Source organism: Zophobas morio, unplaced genomic scaffold (assembly GCF_036711695.1).
Source record: "Zophobas morio isolate AGI-343-1 ecotype UQ-CSIRO unplaced genomic scaffold, CSIRO_AGI_Zmor_V1 ptg000041l, whole genome shotgun sequence".
In the NCBI taxonomy this organism is placed as follows: domain Eukaryota; kingdom Metazoa; phylum Arthropoda; class Insecta; order Coleoptera; family Tenebrionidae; genus Zophobas; species Zophobas morio.
In genome coordinates this window covers 672,483-693,951 of record NW_026972146.1, presented here as the reverse complement: position 1 = coordinate 693,951, position 21,469 = coordinate 672,483, and the positions used below count along the sequence as shown (strand labels likewise).

General features: G+C 28.6%; 1 protein-coding gene across 5 annotated transcripts in view; it reads left to right on the top strand.

The window, feature by feature from the left end:
• Nucleotides 1–5,425: 5,425 nt before the first annotated feature.
• Nucleotides 5,426–21,469, top strand: part of LOC135140865 (LIM domain only protein 3-like) — a 228,676-nt gene continuing 212,632 nt past the window's right edge. For 4 of the 5 annotated variants that reach the window (XM_064071587.1, XM_064071589.1, XM_064071584.1 and 1 more), the window contains exon 1: nt 5,427–5,635. The gene's annotated coding sequence lies outside the window, so the exon portion shown is untranslated. Of the gene's footprint in view, nt 5,636–21,469 lie in introns of all 5 variants that reach the window. The other variant, XM_064071588.1, reaches the window with a different exon arrangement.

Here is a 21,469-nt window from a genome sequence, read left to right as displayed (position 1 = left end):
AAAAATCTAAAATATTTTGATTTTTTTGCGTTTCGGAGCTTGAGTTTAATCTTGTATGTGGAATTTTAAATAAGAATATTAATATCAAAGTTTGCTGGTTTAAATTTGGAAAGTTGGTAAATCTGAAAACTCCAAAAGAAAGGTGAAGTTTTAAGCGACATTAAAGTCACTGACGTCAACAACGCGTTAAAATGTGGATTCGAAAACTTTAACATTAATTTCCAAATTTTAAATTTTGATACTGAATTAAATTAAAAGAAGAGATGTCGAAAAGTTGGAAAATTAAGAAAGCGAATAACGTAAAACTTAAAATATTAAAAAAAAAGAAAATTGAAAAATTTTCCAACCAAGGTTTTTATTTTTCATTTTCTTGATTTTTTTAATTTCCATTTTTCGATTTTATACCTACCACAGTTTTACGTATTTTCCTTTATACATATTTTCAATTTCGATTTTATAATTTTAGGTATTCAATTTTTCAAATTTTAAATATCTGATTTTTGAATTCCTCGATTCTCCAATTGTTAATTTCTTCAGTTTTTGGATTTCCAATTATCCGATTTTCCGATGTCTTTAATTTTTAATATTTCAATTTCACAATGCATATTTCGTTTTTTCGATTTTTAAGTTTCTCAATTTTTATTCTTCCAATTTTTCAATTTTCCGTTTTTTCAAACTTTCTAGTCTGATTTCCAATTTTTAGGTTTTTCAAAATTTTCATTTTATATTTATCTGAAAATGGAAAGAAAGAAAAAGGAATCGAATCGAAAAATTAAAGAATCGTCAAAATTTTAAAGTCGAAAAATCGGACATTCAAAGATCATTCAAAAATAGAAAAATTTTGAAATCGTAAAATTGAAAAAGTGAAATATTTCAAAAATTATTATTCTTATTGCACATTTTAAATCAAATACCATAAAAACTGCAAATCAAAAATTGAAAAAAAGAAACATTAAAAAACTAGAAACCGGAATTTCGAAAAATTGAAAACCAAAAAATAGCTAAATCGAAAAATTATTTTCTGGATATTACATTTTTTCGTTTTTTCATTTACGATATTTTTTCAATTTTTCTTTCGATTTTATAATTTTTCGATTCTTCAGTTTTTCAAATTTTCGATCGAAGGATTTTCAATTCCTCGATTTTCCAATTTATAAATTTTTCAATTTTGCAATTTTTTAATTTTCAGTTATTGGATTTTCCGATTTCTTTAATTTTCAATGTTTCGATTTTACATTACATATTTATTTCTCAATTTGTATTCTTTCGATTTTTGAATTTTTTGTTCCTTCAAGTTTTCATTTTATACTTTTCCGTTTTTTCATTTTTGATTTTTTAATTCTGTTTCGAATAGAAAAATTTGAAAAACAAAAAAGTGTACAAATTGAAAAATTATAGAATCGTCAAAATTGTAAAGTCAAAAACCTGTAACACTGAAAAGTTGTAAAACCGAAAAACTGAAACTCAGAAATTTGTTTAAAACTATAATTATCATAACATATTAACACTAGAAAAATTGAAAAATTTGACATTGAAAAAAGAAAAATTCTAAAATCAGATCATAGAAAAACCAAAAAATTGAGAAAACTAAGAAAAGAAAAAACCGGAACGAAAAATTGCAAATCCAAAATCTGAAAACATGAAAAATAATTAAACATTACATTACAAAAAACTGAAAAAATTAAAATTGATAAACCAAAAACTAAAAATTGACTAAATAATTGAAAAAATAAAGAAAATAAAAAATCGAAATGAAAAATCGAAAAATCGAAAACATTTTGAGTTTTTTTGCGTTTCGGGGCTTGAGTTTAATTTGTATTTGGAATTTTATATAAGAGTATTAATATCAAAGTTTGCTGGTTTAAATTTGGAAAGTTGGTAAATCTGAAAACTCCAAAAGAAAGGTGAAGTTTTAAGCGACATTAAAGTCACTGACGTCAACAACGCGTTAAAATGTGGATTTGAAAACTTTAACATTAATTTCCAAATTTTGAATTTTGATACCGAATTAAATTCAAAGAAGAAACATCGAAAAGTTGGAAAATTAAGAAAGCGAATAACGTAAAACTTAAAATATCGAAAAATTGAAGAATTGGGGAATTAAAATTGAAAAACCGAAAAAGTTAAACACAAAAAAAAGAAAATTGAAAAATTTTCCAACCAAGGTTTTTATTTTTCTTTATCTTGGTTTTTTTAATTTCCATTTTTTCGATTTTATACCTATCACAGTTTTTCGTATTTTCCTTTCCTTTGTACATATTTTCAATGTCGATTTTATAATTTTAGGTATTCAATTTTTCAAATTTTAAATATCTGATTTTTGAATTCCTCGATTCTCCATTTGTTAATTTCTTCAGTTTTTGGATTTCCAATTATCCGATTTTCCGATGTCTTTAATTTTTAATATTTCAATTTCACAATACATATTTCGTTTTTTCGATTTTTAAGTTTCTCAATTTTTATTCTTCCGACTTTTGAATTTTTCGTTTTTTCAAATTTTGCAGTCTGATTACCAATTTTTAGGTTTTTCAAAATTTTCATTTTATATTTATCTGAAAAATGGAAAGAAAAAAACCAATCGAATCGAAAAATTAAAGAATCATCAAAATTTTGTATGTGACATTCAAAGATAAGTGAAAAAGTTTTCAATAATTCAAAAATAGAAAAATTTTGAAATCGTAAAATTGAAAAAGTGAAATATTTCAAAAATTGTTATTCTTATTGCACATTTTAAATCAAATACCATAAAAACTGCAAGTCAAAAATTGAAAAAAAGAAAAATTAAAAACTGGATACCGGAATTTCGGAAAATTGAAAACCAAAAAATAGCTAAATCGAAAAATTATTTTCTAGATATTACATTTTTTCGTTTTTTCATTTACGTTATTTTTTCAATTTTTCTTTCGATTTTATAATTTTTCGATTTTCAAATTTATAAATTTTTCAATTTTGCAATTTTTTAATTTTCAGTTATCGGATTTTCCGGTTTCTTTAATTTTCAATGTTTCGATTTTACATTACATATTTATTTTTTTCGTTTTTGAACATTTTCGAATATCGAGTTTCACAATTTGTATTCTTTCGATTTTTGAATTTTTCGTTCCTTCAATTTTTCGAGTTGGTGATTTCCAATTTTTGGATTTTTCAAAGTTTTCATTTTATACTTTTTGGTATTTTCATTTTTGATTTTTTAATTCTGTTCCGAACAGAAAAATTCGAAAAACAAAAAAGTGTACAAATTGAAAAATTATAGAATCGTCAAAATTGTAAAGTCAAAAACCTGTAACACTGAAAAGTTGTAAAACCGAAAAACTGAAACTCAGAAATTTGTTTAAAACTATAATTATTATTACATATTAAAACTAGAAAAATTGAAAAATTTCACATTAAAAAAAGAAATATTCTAAAATCAGAACATTGAAAAACCAAAAAATTGAGAAAACTAAGAAAAGAAAAAACCGGAACGAAAAATTGCAAATCCAAAACCTGAAAACATGAAAAATAATTAAACATTACATTACAAAAAACTGAAAAAATTAAAATTAAAAAACCAAAAACTAAAAATTAACCAAATAATTGAAAAAATAAAGAAAATATAAAATCGAAACGAAAAATCGAAAAATCGAAAACATTTTGATTTTTTTTGCGTTTCGGAGCTTGAGTTTAATCTTGTATTTGGAATTTTTAATAAGAATATTAATATCAAAGTCAACAACGCGTTAAAATGTGGATTCGAAAACTTTAACATTAATTTCCAAATTTTAAATTTTGATACTGAATTAAATTAAAAGAAAAAAAATCGAAAAGTTGGAAAATTAAGAAAGCAAATAACGTAAAACTTAAAATATCGAAAAATTGAAGAATTGGGGAATTAAAATTGAAAAACCGAAAAATTTAAACACAAAAAAAAAAGAAAATTGAAAATTTTCCAACCAAGGTTTTTATTTTCCATTTTTTCGATTTTATGCCTATCACAGTTTTTCGTATTTTCCTTTGCTTTATACATATTCTCAATTTCGATTTTATAATTTTAGGTATTCAATTTTTCAAATTTTAAATATCTGAGTTTTGAATTCCTCGATTCTCCAATTGTTAATTTCTTCAGTTTTTGGATTTCCAATTATCCGATTTTCCGATGTCTTTCATTTTAAATATTTCAATTTCACAATGCATATTTCGTTTTTACGATTTTTAAGTTTCTCAATTTTTATTCTTCCGATTTTTGAATTTTTTGGTTTTTTCAAACTTTGTAGTCTGATTTCCAATTTTTAGGTTTTTCAAAATTTTCATTTTATATTTATCTGAAAAATGGAAAGAAAAAAACGAATCGAATCGAAAAATCAAAGAATCGTCAAAATTTTAAAGTCGAAAAATGCGACATTCAAAGATAGGTGAAAAAGTTTCCAATAATTCAAAAATAGAAAAATTTTGAAATCGTAAAATTGAAAAAGTGAAATATTTCAAAAATTGTTGTTTTTATTGCACATTGTAAATCAAAAATTGAAAAAAAAAATTAAAAAACTAGAAATTTTTCCATTTTTTTCGTTCGAAATGTTGAAAAATCGGAAAAAATGAGAAAATCGAAAAACTGAAGAAACAAAAAACTGAAATATTGTAAAATTAAAAATCAAGAAACTTGTAAATACAAAAAATTAACGTACCAAAAAATTTGAAAAAAGAAAAAACGAACCGAATCGAAAATTTGAAAACTTAAAAATTGTACAAATTGAAAGTCAAAAACCTGTAACATTCAAACATCGAAAAATTGGAAAATTAAATATAGAGAAACTGAAAAATCGAATAAAGTTTTAAAATCCAAGAACTGAAAAATGGAAAAGTTGTAAAAGCGAAAAATTGAAACTCATTACATATTAAAACTAGAAAAATTGCAAATCATTAATTGAAGAAAAGAAAAATTAAAGACCGGAAAATTGAAAAATTTCACATTGAAAAAAGAAAAATTCTAAAATCAGAACATTAAAAAACCAAAAAATTGAGAAAACTAAGAAAAGAAAAAACCGAAACGAAAAATTGCAAATCCAAAATTGTGTATTATCTCCTCCATCCAATATAATTATCATATCGTCAGAAATGTTACAAGCTTGAATGCTTGAAATATGAACAAAAACCCATTTTTAATCAAGCTAGTCGCGCATCCCGAATCGCTCGGATCTGGCTATGACGTCACCCGACTTTTTCTGTGTCCAAATAATGACTGAAAGCTGCCACATCAAAAAAGCTTTTTAAAAAAAAACAACAGTGAACTAACCCGGGTCAACCACACCCCCTCCCCATCCACATCCCCCCCTCCCCGTCGCCAATCCCCCCGCCAATACGCGAAACCGCATCGAAATTAAACGGAGAAACACACGGCCTAATTAAATTATATCAGCTACCTGTATCGCTCAAGAGTAACGGCGGCGTCGCGACGCAAAGAGTCGACGCAAAACCCACAAAAACTCATCGCAATCTGGTCGCAAACACGCTCAGTTTGTCCTGAGACGTGGCCGTGGTCGGGTGTCGTGCAAGCCAGAAGCTTGACTAAGCAACGTGCTCAGCACTGTGGTGGTTCTTGGAGGTTTTGGTGAATTTTCAGTGGTGTTTGCGCTGTGAGGAGGCTGTCGGGCTGAATCAGGCAAGTTTTGGCTTTCTTGGGGCGAGTCCGGGAAAAATTAATGCGGTCGCTGGATTGGGGTATAAATATGAAATTGTTTGGCTGCGTTGCGTTTTTGGGAGGGTTTTTCGCTGCAGGGTCGGGCCGGGTTAAACAAATTCCAAAGTGTGTCAGCGGGGTAGAAGTTCTCTGAAAGTGATCTGTCAAACTGTGTAAACATTGTAATGTTGTACGGCTTAAAAGATAAAACGGAAGACGAAATTAGGTAAATAAGTTTTACACGGTTTTTAAATAAATGCGATTGTTACTAAAACTACTCGTCCACGTCACCGTAAAGTTTTTATTCGCGTTTTATTGACGACGAGTTCACACAAAAATTAGACTGTTAAATCAACAATATTTATTAGTGTTAATATCGCACTCATCATCGATATTCGGCACGTAACAACAACGTGAAATAAGCGACAAATTTTTTCACAAAAATCTCGATCAAGATTAAAAACCAATAATAATAAGTATATAATAGGAAGACTTACCTGTGTTAAAAAAATGTGACGGGCTGTGATGACAACGTGTATTTTAAGGTCGCTAAATCACTCCTGTAGACTTGAAATAGCGCCGGACTTAGCACAGACCCTTGCCTCACTTCGCTTTAAAAAAACGGTGTCCATAAACAGTTCAATCAGCAGAAAGTGGGGCTTCTTGTTCGTTTTATATGATTTATAACGACTCTTACACCAATTTGTTCCCAGAAAAAACAAACTTGTCAGACATTTTTCCACCGACGTATTTACTTTAAAGCGCAATTTGAATAACGACGTGTTTTTGTTATAAAAAATCCGAAGTGGCACATGTAAATAAACAAAACACATTGGCGTTATAAGTGGAAATTGTAGCGTTATCGCATTTATGCGTCGTTTATTTTAATGTATTACTTCGACTGGTAGTTCTGAAATCCATAGAATTTTAAAAAAATGTACCCTTTGCGCCAATTTGCATTTTAAACGACTGCAAATTACAATAATATGAGCGTTAAATGCACCACGACTGGGTGTCATTAAGATAACATTATTAGTTATGGTTTTTGATAAGTTATTTTAATGGGTTGTTTTTGTTTGTTGTGTGAAATATACAGTCGCCTAGATTATTATTATTAACTGGAAATGTAGTAAAATGTTTGCAGCCAACTCTGAACGGTTTCGTTTTCTAACACTCAAGAGACTCCAGTCCAACTGTCGCAGATTATGAAATAAGTTAATAATGTTGTGTTTGATTTGGCTAGACGTTTCTGAACGCCACGCTTTCACCCTCAGGCCAAATAAAAAATCGTGTCATACTTATTTGTAGTCCGATTTTGTGGGTTAAGGATAGTCCAAATCCCCTGAAAATCCCCGGCGGCGTAAAAGTCAGCCGTTTTAATTGCACAATTATATGCAGCGTTGCATTTAATCGCTAATTAATCCATTCGGCGCGTTACACAATTAAACGCGTATCGTTTTTCCGTTATTTATTTATTACCTGCCCATTCTCGCTCACACCCCCGGATTAATCCGGCAAAACAATTTGCGGCGTTACGTTTAATTAACGTATTTAGCGCGTATGCCAAGAAGGTTTCAAAACACGACCGTGTTTATTTTCAAGATTGAATTAATTTCGACTACACACCAGGATAAATAATAAATTCGCCCAGAGAAATTGCAGGGATGTGTGCCGCTAGGTAAAAACTCCATAATTTATGGCGTCTACTTTGTGCCAGAGTAATTCGTAATTAGCACAGAACTCACGTAAATTTGTAACGATATAGTTATCGTTTATTACGGGAGCTAATTGCCTCGCACGGACGAGCAATTTAATTGCTTTTCGATAATAAAACAGCAACTTTGTTTTTTGTTGAAGTGGATGCACGATGTCATTATGCGACAGACTTTAACGGGCGTCGAGGTCGTTCTCGATCGCATTTTTGCCCCCCCTCTTAATCCATTACTTAATTCGCACCTAATTCAATTTCCCTAATGAAACGAGCGGCTTCTGAATAAGTCTCGTCTAGTTAAAGTTCCAAGTTTCCGGATGTTCCGGCCGCCGCCTATCTTGATTATGATCCCGCCTCGGCCGTACTTCTCTGATTGGCAGAAATCCCGCGCGTCCCGCTGGGAATGTTTTAATCAGGCTCGCGCCCGCTGCTGATTGCCGCCCCGTCCGCACGCCACTGCGCGATAAATTAATGAACGCCGATTGCATTCGCGTTTTATATTTGCGAGCGCCGAACAAAACACTTTCAGGTAAGGCTAAACGTCGGTTTTGATGGAAAACGTGATCGGAATGGTCAAGGGTGTCCCTGCTGGCGGCGCACGTTCGTTGCTCAAGCCTCCAGGAAATTGAACTATGGAATCGACCGAATGGGCGAGCGTAATGAAGACGACACTCGAATTGATGCTGCTGTTGGCTCTAATCAACGGCTACAAATGAGACGGGGGCACTCCGAGGGGCGGCATGGAAATTAAGCCGGAGAGAAAAGTTCAGAGTAGTTGCTTTGATTACTCGCGACGGACTTTTCGAGGTTTTTCACGACGGGACGTGGAAGTTATTTTCAGGAATTTGCCGAAAAGGTGGTGTGATGCTGAAACCTCCGGTAGGTTTAAGGTCGTTGGATCTTCGATTTTTAAAAAGTCTGCAGTTTTTATGAAAAATTGGTCAAGTCATTTCCACAGAATTTCAGTCCCCTGAAGTGTATTTGAAAAATAATAAAAATTGTTTACGATTTTTGTTTCAGTTCTTCAATTTTTCATTTTTTGTTTCTCGAGTTTTCGATTTTTGCTTTTTCGTTTCGATTTTCTATTTTCTTCATTTTTTCAATTATTCGAATTTTCAGTGTTTCGATTTTTTAGTTTTTTGTATTTTCAGTTTCTCTATTCTTCAACTTTTTTGTACGATATGCATCTCTTCGAGTTTTCATTTTTAAATTGTTCAGTTTTTCAATCTTCACACTTTTGGATATTTCACTTTTTAGATTTTCAATTTCACGAGTTTTCAATTTTTCGAGTTTTCAATTGTAATGTAATGTTTAATTATTTTTCAAGTTTTGGATTTGCTATTTTTCGTTTCGGTTTTTTAGTTCTTTTATTTTTCCAATTTTTCGGTTTCTCAATGTTCTGACTTTACAATTTTTCTTTTTTCAATGTCAAATTTTTCAATTTATGAATTTTTCAATTTTTCGATTTTCAATTTTAGATTTTCAGTGTCATGATTTCTCAATTTTTCGTTTTCAACTTTTCGATTTGCAATTTTTTAATTTTTCGAATTTTCATTTTTTCGTTTCCCCAATTTTTCAAGTTTCTAATTTTTGTTTTTCATTTTGCCGATTTTTAATTTTTCTTTTGATTTTGTAATTTTGCGTTTATTCATTTTTTCAAATTTTCAATCTTTGATTTTTCAGTTTTGCAATTTTGGGATTTCTGAATTATCCTATTTTTTAAAGTCTTTCATTTTTCAATGTTTCGGCTTCAAATTATTCGTTTTTTCAACTTTAATTTGTTTAATTTTTCAATTTTTGGATTTCCAGTGATCCGATTTTCCGTTTTCTTTTTTCATTTTTTCAATTTTGTACTATTTTCGATTTTTAAGTTTCTCAATTTTTAAATTTTTTGATTTTTTTTTCGATTGTTTAATTATTTTTCATGTTTTCAAGTTTTGGATTTGCAATTTTTTATTTCGGCTTTTTTATTTCCTTATTTTTCGAATTTTTCGCTTTCTCAATGATCTGATTTAATAATTTTTCTTTTGTCAGTGTGAAATTTTTAATTTTTCGGTTTTCAATTTTTCAATTTTTCAATTTTGCAATTTTGGGTTTTTTCAATTACCCTATTTTTTAAATTTTTTTCATTTTTCAGTGTTTCGGTTTCATAATTATTCGTTTTTTCAGTTTAAATTTGTTTAATTTTTCAATTTTTCGTTTACAATTTTTCGATTTTGTATTTTTAGTTCTGCAATTTTTCTACAAGTTTTCTTTTTTCGATTTTTCAGTTTCTCATTTTTACATTTTCCATTTTTTTTATTTCTCGTTTCCTGGTTTTCATTTTTGATTTTACCGATTTTTTAAATCATTTTCATCGATTTTATACCCATCATAGTTTTTAGTTTTTTCATTTCCTCTGTTTTCAATGTTTCTTTCGATTTTATAATTTTTCGATTATTCAATTTTTCAAATTTTAAATATGATTTTTGAATTCTTCGATTTTCCGATTTTAAATTTCTTTAATTTACAATATTTCGATTTTACAATGCACATTTAATTTTTTCGATTTTTCAGTTTCTCAGTCTTGCGATTTTTGAATTTTTCATTCTAGTTTTTAGATTTTTCAAAGATTTTTGCCATTTTTTAATTTTTTTGATTCAAAAGTTGACTAATGGAGAAATTGAAAAATCGGAAAATTAAAAAACGAAAAACTGGAAAATCTAAAAATTGTAAAACGAAGAACTGAAAAAACGAAGAGTCGAAACAATTAAAAACTATATATTGAAATATTTAAAAACTAAAAATATAATGAATCCGTAAAATGGAAGGAAAAAAAACGAATGGAATCGAGAAATTGAAAATGTTTTAAAATCCAGAAAAATGGAAAAATTCTAAAACCGTAAAATTGAAAAAGTGAAGTATTTTCAAAATTAGTATTATTATTATTCATATTTAAAATGAAAAATTATAAAAAATGGAAATCAAAAATTGAATAAACGAAAAATTAAAAAAAATGAATCAGAAAAATTGCCATATCAAAAAATTGTCAAAAGCCAAAATATTGAAAAAATGAACAGTCGAAGAGTTTCATATCGTAAAAATGAAGAAATAAAGGCAAATAAGAAACTGAAAAATCCTAAATGGAAAAATTGAAGAAACGAGAAACTGAAAAATTTAAAATTGGAAAAACAAAAAATTATAAAACCGGAACTTTGAAAAATCTAATAATTGAAAAAAATAATGAAAATAAAAACCGAAACGAAAAAAAATTAGATTTTAAAACTCGAGAAACTCAAATCGAAAATTTAAAGGTAAAATTGAAAAACTGAAAAATTTAAACTTAAAAACTCGAAAAATTGAAGAAACAAAAAAAAGAAAATCGAAAAATTGAAAATTTCTGGTCGAAAAAATGGTTTCACGAGTTTTCAATTTTTCAAATTTTCGAGTTTTCGATTGTAATGTAATGTTTTGTCAATGTGAAATTTTCCAATTTTTGGATTTTTCAATTTTTTGGTTTTCAATTTTAGATTTTTCAGGGACATGATTTCTCAAATTTTTGTTTCCTCAATTTTCGATTTGCAATTTTTATAGTTTTCACCTTAAGTATGCAATAATAATGATAATCATTTTTAAATATTACGATTTTAGAATTTTTCGATTTTTCAATTATTGGATTTTAGACATTTTTCATTTGTTCAACTTTTCGATTCTTGGATTTTTCAGTGTTTTGATTTTATATTTTTGTTGTTCCAAAATCATTTTTTTCAATTTTAGGATGTTTGAAATTTTAGAATTTGCAGTTTTTCGATCTGCAATTTCACGAGTTTTCAAAATTCCGAAACTCAAAATCGAAAAATTGGAAAATCGAAAAGCCTAAAAGTCGGAAATTCGGAATACCGAGAAATTAATACATCGGAAAATTTAATATTTTGATCTTTGAATATCAATTTTTGGACTTTACAATTTTTAGATTTTCAAGTTCCTCAATTTCAATGTTTCAATTTTTTGGTTTTTAGTTCTTCGAATTTCAATTTTTCATTTTCCATAGTTTCGATTTTCCAATCTTTCGATTTTGCAGTTTTTCGTTTTTCCAGTTTTTCAATTTTCCAATTGTTTCCGATTTTCTAATTTTTCGACTTTTCGAATCAAAAAAAATTGTAAAATAGTAAAATTGAAAAATCAAAAATAAAAATGTATAAAACGTGAATTTTGAAAAATCTACAAATTGGAAGTTAAGAACTTGAAAACTGAACAACCGGAAAATTGCAAATCGAAGAATTAAAAAAATTGAGAAACAAAAAAATTCAAGAAGTGTAAAATTCAAAAAATTGTAAAAACGAGATATTGGAAAATTTAAAAATTGGAAAATCGAGAAATTGAAAAATCAAAGATTGAAGTTTGGAAAAATTGAATGCACGAAAAATTATAAAATCGAAAGAAACATTGAAAGATTAAAGGAAATGAAAAAAAGAAAAACTGTGATATACAATTGGGGAAATCAAAATTCAATAAATGTTAAAATTCGGAAATTGAAAAATTCAGGTTGAAAAAACGAAAAATAAGAAAATTCAAGCATTGAAACATCGAAAAATTGAAAAATAAAGGAAAAACCAAAAATTGTGATATTAAAAAATTGTAAAATCGAAGAAAAGGGAATATTGAAAAATTGCGGTATTAAAAATTGAAAAATTGAAAAAATAAAAATCGGAAAAATGAAAAATTATAAATTAAGAACTGGAGAAACGAAAAATTTAAAAATCAAAAAATTGAAAAGTAAATGTCAAGAACTTGGAAGTATTGATGAAACGAAAAACTGAAAAATCGAAAATTTAAAAATTGAGAAACTAAAATATCTAAAAATGAAAATTCGAAAAAACCACAAATTGCAGATCGAACATTGAAAAAACGAAAAATTGAAAATTTTGGAAGTCGAGAAATTGAAAAATTGGACCGATAAAGAAAATGATAAAACGAAAAATTGTGTTATCAAAAAATTGTAAAATCGAATAAAAAGGAATAACGAAAAATTGGGATAGCAAAAAATTGAAAAATTGAAAAAATCGATAAACGAAAAATTGCAAAATTGAAAAATTGCAAATCCAGACATTGAAGAGACGAAAAATTGAAAAATTTAGAAATCGAGAAATTAAAAAATTAAAAAAATTAAACCTGAAAAAACGAAAAATGATAAAATCGAAGCACTGGAAAATCGAAAAATGAAAAAAATAAAGAAAAAGAAAAAACAAAAAAATTGGAAAGTAAATATCAAGAAGTTGAAGAATTGGTGTGACGAAAAACTGCAAAATCTAAAAATTAAAAATTGAGAAACTAAAAAATGAAAAATCGAAAAAACGACAAATTGCAGATCGAAACATTGTAAAAACGAAAAATTGAAAATTTTGGAAGTTGAGAAATTGAAAAATTGAACCATTAAAAAAATGAAAATATCAAAAAATTGTAAAATCTAAAAAAGGGGGAGAACGAAAAATTGGGATATTAAAGAATCGGAAAAATAAAATCAAGGACTTAAAATTTGAGAAAACAAAAAATCCAAAAATCGAAAAATTAAAAATTGAGAAACCGAAAAATCGAAAAACGAAATATTGTGATATCGAAAAATTGTAAATTGAAAAAAATTTGGAAGCTGAAATAACGAAAAATTATGAAATAAAAATTCAGAGATGATAGATTAGGCAAAATTTTAAGATGACGTCATCAATTTCTGGGAGGGGATAAACGACCTCACCATGATTACGATAACCTTACAACATTTGGAAGATTTCAAAGCATTCGGTTTTGGAGTTTCAAAAATGTTACACGATTTTTTTTTCCTGTCGAATTAACCTTCTACCAATTTTTTTTTTAATTTATTTGTATTTCGAACTCCGAGAGCATTGCTTAACGGTGTCGCTGGAAATAAAAGAAAATTCGTGGCGTTGGAATAAGATTGTCGGTATTCCTTGTTAAAAGTTGCGCCCTCGCGCTTTCCATCATGCGATCGTCGATCCTAATCGAATTAGCCACTTTCGGCGTCCGATGTTGGCAACTATCACGTGACTAAAACTAATTAAAATCCCGGATAACACCAGCAACGAGACATAATATGAATGGCGGCTCGGAAACTGAATAAAAACTGGGAATCAAACTCGCCACAAAAGAGTGGAGGCTTGGTTTTTTAATTAAATTATTACCATCGAATTGATTTGCCAATATTGTACTGAAACGCCATAGCGCCTGCTAATTTAAAAATTTCATTATTCCACACACGGCCACTTTTATTATCTCCTGTCTCATCTCGAATGGATTTTTTCCCGCCGTCCAATTTTCACTGAATCAACACCAATCTGGTCGGTTATGATTCAACAAGTTTTTAACACACTCCAATAAATTAGGCAAAGGAATTCGAGAATAACATCTGGTAATTGAAATTCCCTATTAGTATTCTCCAAGTCGAGCCGAGTTAAAAACTGCATTTTATAAATTGTTTCCTATCTCTGAACTTATTACGCGGCTATCTAACCCCCACTGCAGGAAAGTAATCAACGGGGATCCCCACCGGGCGCCTATCTGCATTCGTTGCGTTATTGACTTTGCTCAAAGAACTACTCGGGAATCCATTACCGCAATTAAAGTAGAAATTCTGAAACACTAATCAGATAGCGCGATCTCGTTAAGCGCTAAATTCGTCTTCCTCCGATTTTTACGTCGGGCGAATTGCCACTTTTATGTTTTTTCAAGTTTCGAGACCTCTAGAGAACGAAAAAAGTAATCTGCTGTTTCCGTCTGTAGCAATTGTTGTCCAATTTTGTACGTATACTACGAATATCATGGTTGATCATCCCCACCACATATAAAAGTTGACAACAATCGGTCCAGTAGTTTAGGAGATTATCTGTCTAATAAAAATCCGGACAGGCAGCAGGCAGACAGACATGCTGGAAGACGAGATAACCAAAAAATCGAAAAATAAAAAAATTAAAAATGGAAAAATTGCAAAAACCGAAAAAATCCTGAAATCCAAAAATTTTAAAAATCGAGAAACCGAGATGTCAAGGAATAGAACCAAATTATCGTGAAATTGAAAATTTGAGAAATGTAAAATTTAAAATAAAAAATCGAGAAATTGGAAAATCAAAAATTTAAAAAATCCGAAAAACCGAAAAATAGAAATATCGTAGAACTGAAAAATCGAAAAACCGAAAAATGCAAAATTTAAAAAAAAAATTCAAAAATCTGAAATGAAAAGTGATGAATCGAAAAATTGAAGAATGGGGAAATTGAAAAAATCCAAAACTACAATGACAAAAAATTGGGAAATAGAAAAATTGGAAAGTCGAATAATCGAAAATACGAAAAGTCGAAAAACCCAAAAACCAAGAAATCAAGACATCGAAAAATTGAAAAACTAACATCAAGAAATCGAAACAAAAGATCGAGAAACTGAAGACTCGAAAGTTGAAAAATAGAAGTGGCCTAAAATTGAAAATTCAAAAAGTCAAAAATTGAGAAATAGAGAAATTGAACAATTCAGAAATCGAAACAACAAAATCTCCAAAAATCGCAAAAATGAAAAATCAAAAATTAAAAAAACCGAAAATCTAAAAGCCAGAAGTCTAAAAATCGAAGGATAGAAATCGAAACATCAAAAAACCGGAAAATTTTAATTTTAAGAACTTGAAACACTGAAAAATACAAATATCGAAGAACTTAAAATATTGAAATATCGAAAATTGAAGTCGAAAAATTTAAAAATCGAGAAATTCAAACATCAAAAACACGAAAAATTGAAAAATCGAAAAAGTAAAAATTCTAAGAAAAATTGAATAATTAAAAACTGAAAAATCCCTAAACTGAAACCTCCAAAAATTGAGAAATTCAAAATTCGAGAAATCAAAAACTCGAAAAATCGAAGGTGGAAAATCAGAAATTCTAAATATTGAAAACTGACAACCAAAGTCCTGAAAAATCACAAAAATTGAAAAATTAAAAAGCTGAAAAATCGAAAAATCGGGGAGTTCAGAAATTGAAGCATTGAAAAGTGTAGAAATCGAGAAATGGGAAAATCAAAAAGTTGAAAACTCGGAACATTCGAAAAATCGAAATGGCCCAAAATCTAAAAATCTAAAAGTTGAAAATTGGAAAATCGAGAAATTGAACAATCCAAAAATCTAAAAGCGAAAAGACCAAAAATTGAAACATCAAAAAATCGAAAAATTTTAATTTTAAAAATTTGAAACATGAAAAAGGCGAATATCGAAGAAGAATTAAAAAACCGAAGGTCAAAAATCGAAAAATTGAAAAATTAAAAAACCGAAAAATCGTTAACTTCTTCAGAAATTGGAACATTGAAATGTGTAAAAATCCAGAAATGGCAAATCAAAAAATCGAATAAAAATTCGGAATGTCGGAAAAATCGAAATGGCGCAAAATCGAAAAATTGAAAATTTGAAAATTGAAAAATCGGGAAATTAAACAATCCAAAAATCGAAATATCGGAATCTCGACAAATCGCGAAATCAAAAATTCAAAAATTTGAAAAACCCAAAAATCTAAATGCGAAAAGTCCAAAAATTGAAAAATCGGGAAATCAAAAAACTTTAAAAAAAACCGAAAAATTGAAATAGGTATAGAAAAAGTAAAATATCGAAGAAAAATTTAAAAATCCGAAAACTGGATCTTTGAAAAATTGAGGAATTGAAAAATTGAAAAATCGAAATTTCGAAAAATCAAAGGCGGAAAATCGGAAATTTCAAATATCGAAAAACTTAAAAATTAAAGACCTGAAAAATCTAAAAATCGGGAAGTTCAGAAATTGAAACATTAAAAAGTCTAGGAAGCGAGAAATGGAAAGATAAAAAATCGATACCTCGAAAAAATCGAAATTGAAAAATTGGGAAATTGAAGAATCAAAAATTTCAAAAATCCAAAAATCTAAAAGCGAAAATTTGAAAAAAATTAATGTTAAAAATTCGAAATACTGATAAATAGAAATTTATATCGAAGAATTAAAAAACTGGGAAAATGGAAAAATCTAAAATTTTAAAATTGAAATATGTATTGAAATATCGAAAATTGAACAATCCAAAACGAAACATCGAAATCTCAATAAATCGGGAAATCGAAAAATCATAAATTTGAAAAACCAAAATCTAAGAGCAAAAAGTCCAAAAATCGAAACATCAAAAAACCGAAAAATTTTAATTTTGAAAATTTGAAACACTGAAAAATACGAATATCGAAGGACTAAAAAATTGAGAAATCGAAAAGTCGAAAAACCGAAGGCGGAAAATCGAAAATTCCAAATATAAAAAAAAACTGAACGACCAAAGACCTGAAAAATCGCAAAAATTGAGAAATGGGAAAATCCAAAAATTGAAAAGTCGAAATGGCCCAAAATCCAATAATCGAAAAGTCGAAAATAGAAAAATCGAGAAATTGAACAATCTAAAAATCGAAATATCGAAATCTCAATAAATCGGGAAATTGAAAAATCAAAAATTTGAAAAACCCAAAACTCTAAATGCGGAAAGTCCAAAAATTGAAAAATCGAGAAATCGAAACATTAAAAAACCGAAAAATTGAAATATAGAAAAAGAAAAATATCGATGAAAAATTAAAAAATCCGAAAACTGAACTTTGAAAAATTGAGGAATTGAAAGATTGAAAAATCGAAATTTCGAAAAATCAAAGGCGGAAAATCGGAAATTTCAAATATCGAAAAACTTAAAAATTAAAGACCTGAAAAATCTAAAAATCGGAAAGTTCAGAAATTGAAAAAGATTTTTAATAAAAAGTCTAGGAAGCGAGAAATGGAAAGATAAAAAAATCGATACCTCGAAAAAATCGAAATTGAAAAATCGGGAAATTGAACAATCAAAAATTTGAAAAATCCAAAAATCTAAAAGCGAAAATTCGAAAAAATTTAATTTTAAAAATTCGAAATACTTAAAAATAGAAATTTATATCGAAGAATTAAAAAACTGGGAAAATGGAAAAATCTAAAATTTTAAAATTGAACTATGTATTGAAATATCGAAAATTGAACAATCCAAAACGAAACATCGAAATCTCAATAAATCGGGAAATCGAAAAATCAAAAATTTGAAAACCCAAAAATCTAAGAGCAAAAAGTCCAAAAATTGAAACATCAAAAAACCGAAAAATTTTAATTTTGAAAATTTGAAACACTGTAAAATATGAATATCGAAGAACTAAAAAATTGAGAAATCGAAAAGTCGAAAAACCGAAGGCGGAAAATCGAAAATTCCAAATATAAAAAAACTGAACGACCAAAGACCTGAAAAATCGCAAAAATTGAGAAATGGGAAAATCCAAAAATTGAAAAGTCGAAATGGTCCAAAATCGAATAATCGAAAAGTCGAAAATAGAAAAATCCAAAAATCTAAAATCAAAAATTGGAAAAACCAAAATCTAAGAGCAAAAAGTCCAAAAATCGAAACATCAAAAAACCGAAAAATTTTAATTTTGAAAATTTGAAACACTGAAAAATACGAATGTCGAAGAACTAACAAATCGAGAACTCGGAAAGTCGAAAAACCGAAGGCGGAAAATCGAAAAATTAAATTAAAAATCGAAATGTAGAAACGTCGAAAAAATCGACAAATAATGAAGTTGCAAAAACCAAAAAATTGATTAATCGAAAAATGGAGAAATCAAAAAATCGAAAATTTAGATGGGAGAAGAAATTTTGAAAAATTGTGATATCAAAAAATTGACCGAAGGATCAAATCAGATTTTCCCAAAAATTATGCGATTTGATTTTTGTATGATAACCCTTGTAAATTAAAATAAAAATATGGATGTAATGTCAAAGTAAATATAAAGAACGATTTACCATGATTACGATAACCTTAATAAGTTTACAAGATTTCAGAGCATTTGATTTTGCAAATTTAATTTGCAAAATGTAATACAATTTTGACTCTTTTTCTCAAAACTCTGTATGTTTATACAAATTTTGGTCAGCATTTAACCGTCTACACGACATACCTAATATAAATATAAAATTTGACAACAATAGCTACAGTAGCTTCGGAGATTATCTGTTTAATAAAAATCCGATCAGACCACAGACAGACAGGCAGACAGACAGATGGAAACGGGAGACCCATTTTTTGTACACATCGAGAAAATACGATTCTATTGTAAGTAAAATGTAGCTCTTGCGGTCACACCTCCATTTCTGGCGTCAGCGTCCGTCGTCGCGTCCGCCGCCTATACCGCCCCCGCAGCCGTATTCTAATAAGTCATCTAAACCCAATATTTGCGTGGGCCGGCGGCCCCCTGCCCCCGCCGATACGTTATTGCTTCCGGAGACCGCAGCTAGATAAAGCTCGCCCTGGCATTTTCAATATGCTTATGTTCTCCATATAATGTGCAATAAGTGCGTCCCTCTGCTCTGGTTTTTATTAATATCGTCTTCCCTTTTCCAACACCGAAGCAATTACGCCGACTTCATAAGTCGACCCGGACTGACATTAATGAGACGACACACCAAAAATGCCATCATCGGAAGGGATCTCGTCCATTGTTCGACTTAGAAAAGAAATCCGCGATTAATTGCTGTTATTTCTTAAGTAACGAACCAACAATTGTTCGAGAGTCACGTTCGCAAAATTACCAACCGTTATTGCGATACAATTAAGAGGAGGATTATTGCCGGCATTTTTGAGGAGGCTACGGAGATCTCTCCGAGAAACAATTAAATCGCATTTATCGCGAAAGTCATCTGAAATTGAAGGCAGAGTTAAATTTAACTGGGCAACAAACGTGCGATGGCGAGGATATCGCAGGCAACGAGGAAATTGGGTAGAGCGCGTTTATTGGAAATCTTTCAGCTGTCCGAATCGCTGAGAAAGTGAGGAGAATTGCATTTTCCGCCGAAACGACTGGAAAGAGACGGCGCCGGTGAAAAGCGCCGAAAAAATCAACAGTTTAATTATGGCTTTGCGAGGAAATCGGGCGATTTTCGAGCCGGACGAGTTCGCGACTCCGTATTATCTAGTATAGCATTTACGACACTGGGTAATTAGACATCAAGTGACCATTTTTCGAAAATAAGTAGGTAATGACTGACTGAAAAGCTTCTTTGTATCGAAAGATCAAAATCTACCGCCAGCACCGACTATGTCTTTCTGATATATGCCGTTAGACGAAGATTACAATCACCGTTTATGCATATTAAATGGTGGAGTGTGGCTGATCCTCGAGCTGTATCGATTTAGACTGTTTTCTCGACGTTTCATGACCCCTAGAGTACGAAAAATAGGTCTCCCGTTTTCGCTTGTCTGTCTTCCGTCGATTTTTTCATATTTCGTTTAAGTTTTACGATTTTTCAGTTTTTCGATTCTTCAATTTTTCGATTTTTCAATTTTTCAGTTTCTGAGTTTCTAAATCAAATTTTACATTTTTCGATTTTTTGATTTCTCGTTCTTTTGATATTTCAGTTTTTCGATTTTTGAATTTTTCGATTTGATGATTTTTTAATTTTTTATTTAATATGAATTTTCCGTTTTTTCTTCTTTTCAGTTTTCCGATTCATAAATTTATTTCGATTTTTATGTTTCTCGATTTTTAGTTTTTCAGTGCTTTTCACATTTCCATTTTGCAATTTTTCGTTTTGTTGTTTTTTCGGATTTTTTAGTTTTTTTTTGAAATTGGAAATCAAGAACTTCAAAAATTGAATAAACGAAAAAATATGAAGTCGAAAAAAACATTCAAAAAACAAAAAATTTTGATACCTATAAAATCTAGAAGATGAAAATTAAAAAATCGGTAAAATAAAATCAAAATCAAGAACTTGAAAGATGGAGGAAACGAAAAATTAAAAATGGAGAAATTGAAAAATCAAAAATGAATATAATCTTAATATTGAAAAACTGAAAAATTGCAAATCTAAAAATTGAAAACATTAAAGTTGAAAACACGAAAAATTATAAAACCGAAACATTAAAAAATGGAAAATAAAAAAAATAGAAGAAAAAAAGTAAAATCAAAACCTGAACAATTGCAAATCAAATTTTAAATCCAAAATTTAAATAAATGAAAAATGAAAAATTTGTACATTTAAAAATTGAAAACTCGAGAATTTTTAAATCGAAAAATTGCAAATTCTAAAAATTCACACATTCAAAAGCTGGAAAATTGAAAAACCGACAAATTTAAACTCGAAAAATCGAAAAGTCGAAAGATCAAAAATCCAGAAATCGAAATATCGAGAAATCGCATAATCGAAAAATGAAACAACGGAATATTGATAAATCGAGAAATCAAAAATTTTAAGAACCAAAAAATTAAAAAAGTCAAAAAATTGGTGAATCGAAAAATTGAAAAATCGTTAGATCGAAAAATCGAAAATTTGAAAAATCAGAAACGGAATAAAATTACCAAAATTGAAGTGTTGAATATTAGTCGAGAAATGGAAAATTCGAAATATCGAAAAAAAATGGATATTAAAAAATTAAAAATTCCCAAGTCGGAAAACTTGAAAATCAAAAAACGAGAAATCGAAAAATTTTTAATTAAAAATTCAAAAAACTAAAAATTTGAGACATCGAGGAATTGAAAAATTCTAAAACTGAAAAATCGAATCAAAAAATTGAAAAATCGAAAAATTGAGAAATCGAAAAATCGAAACAACGAGCAATTGGAAAATTAAAATATCGAGAAAGCGAAACATTAAAAGATTGCGAAATCGAAAAGTCGGGAAGTCGAAGAATTGAAAAATTACAAATCAAAAAATGTAAGAAACGAAAAATTGAAACATTTGCAACCAAAGAAATTGAAAAATTGAAAAAATTAAAGCTGAAAAAGCGAAATTTTATAAAACCGGAACAAAAAAATGAAAAATTAAAAAAAATAAAGAAAAAGAAGAAACGAATAATTGTGATATCAAAAAATTGTGAAATGGAAGAAGCTAAAGATGAATGAAAAACTGAAAAATTGCAAATCGAAAAATTGAAAAAAATTGAAAATGTAAAAACCAAAACTTATAAAATCTAAAATTTGAAGAAATGAAAAATTAGAGAATCGAATATTTGAACAATTAAAAATTGAAAACTCGAAAATTTTAAATTGAACAATTTCAAAATCTAAAAATTCAA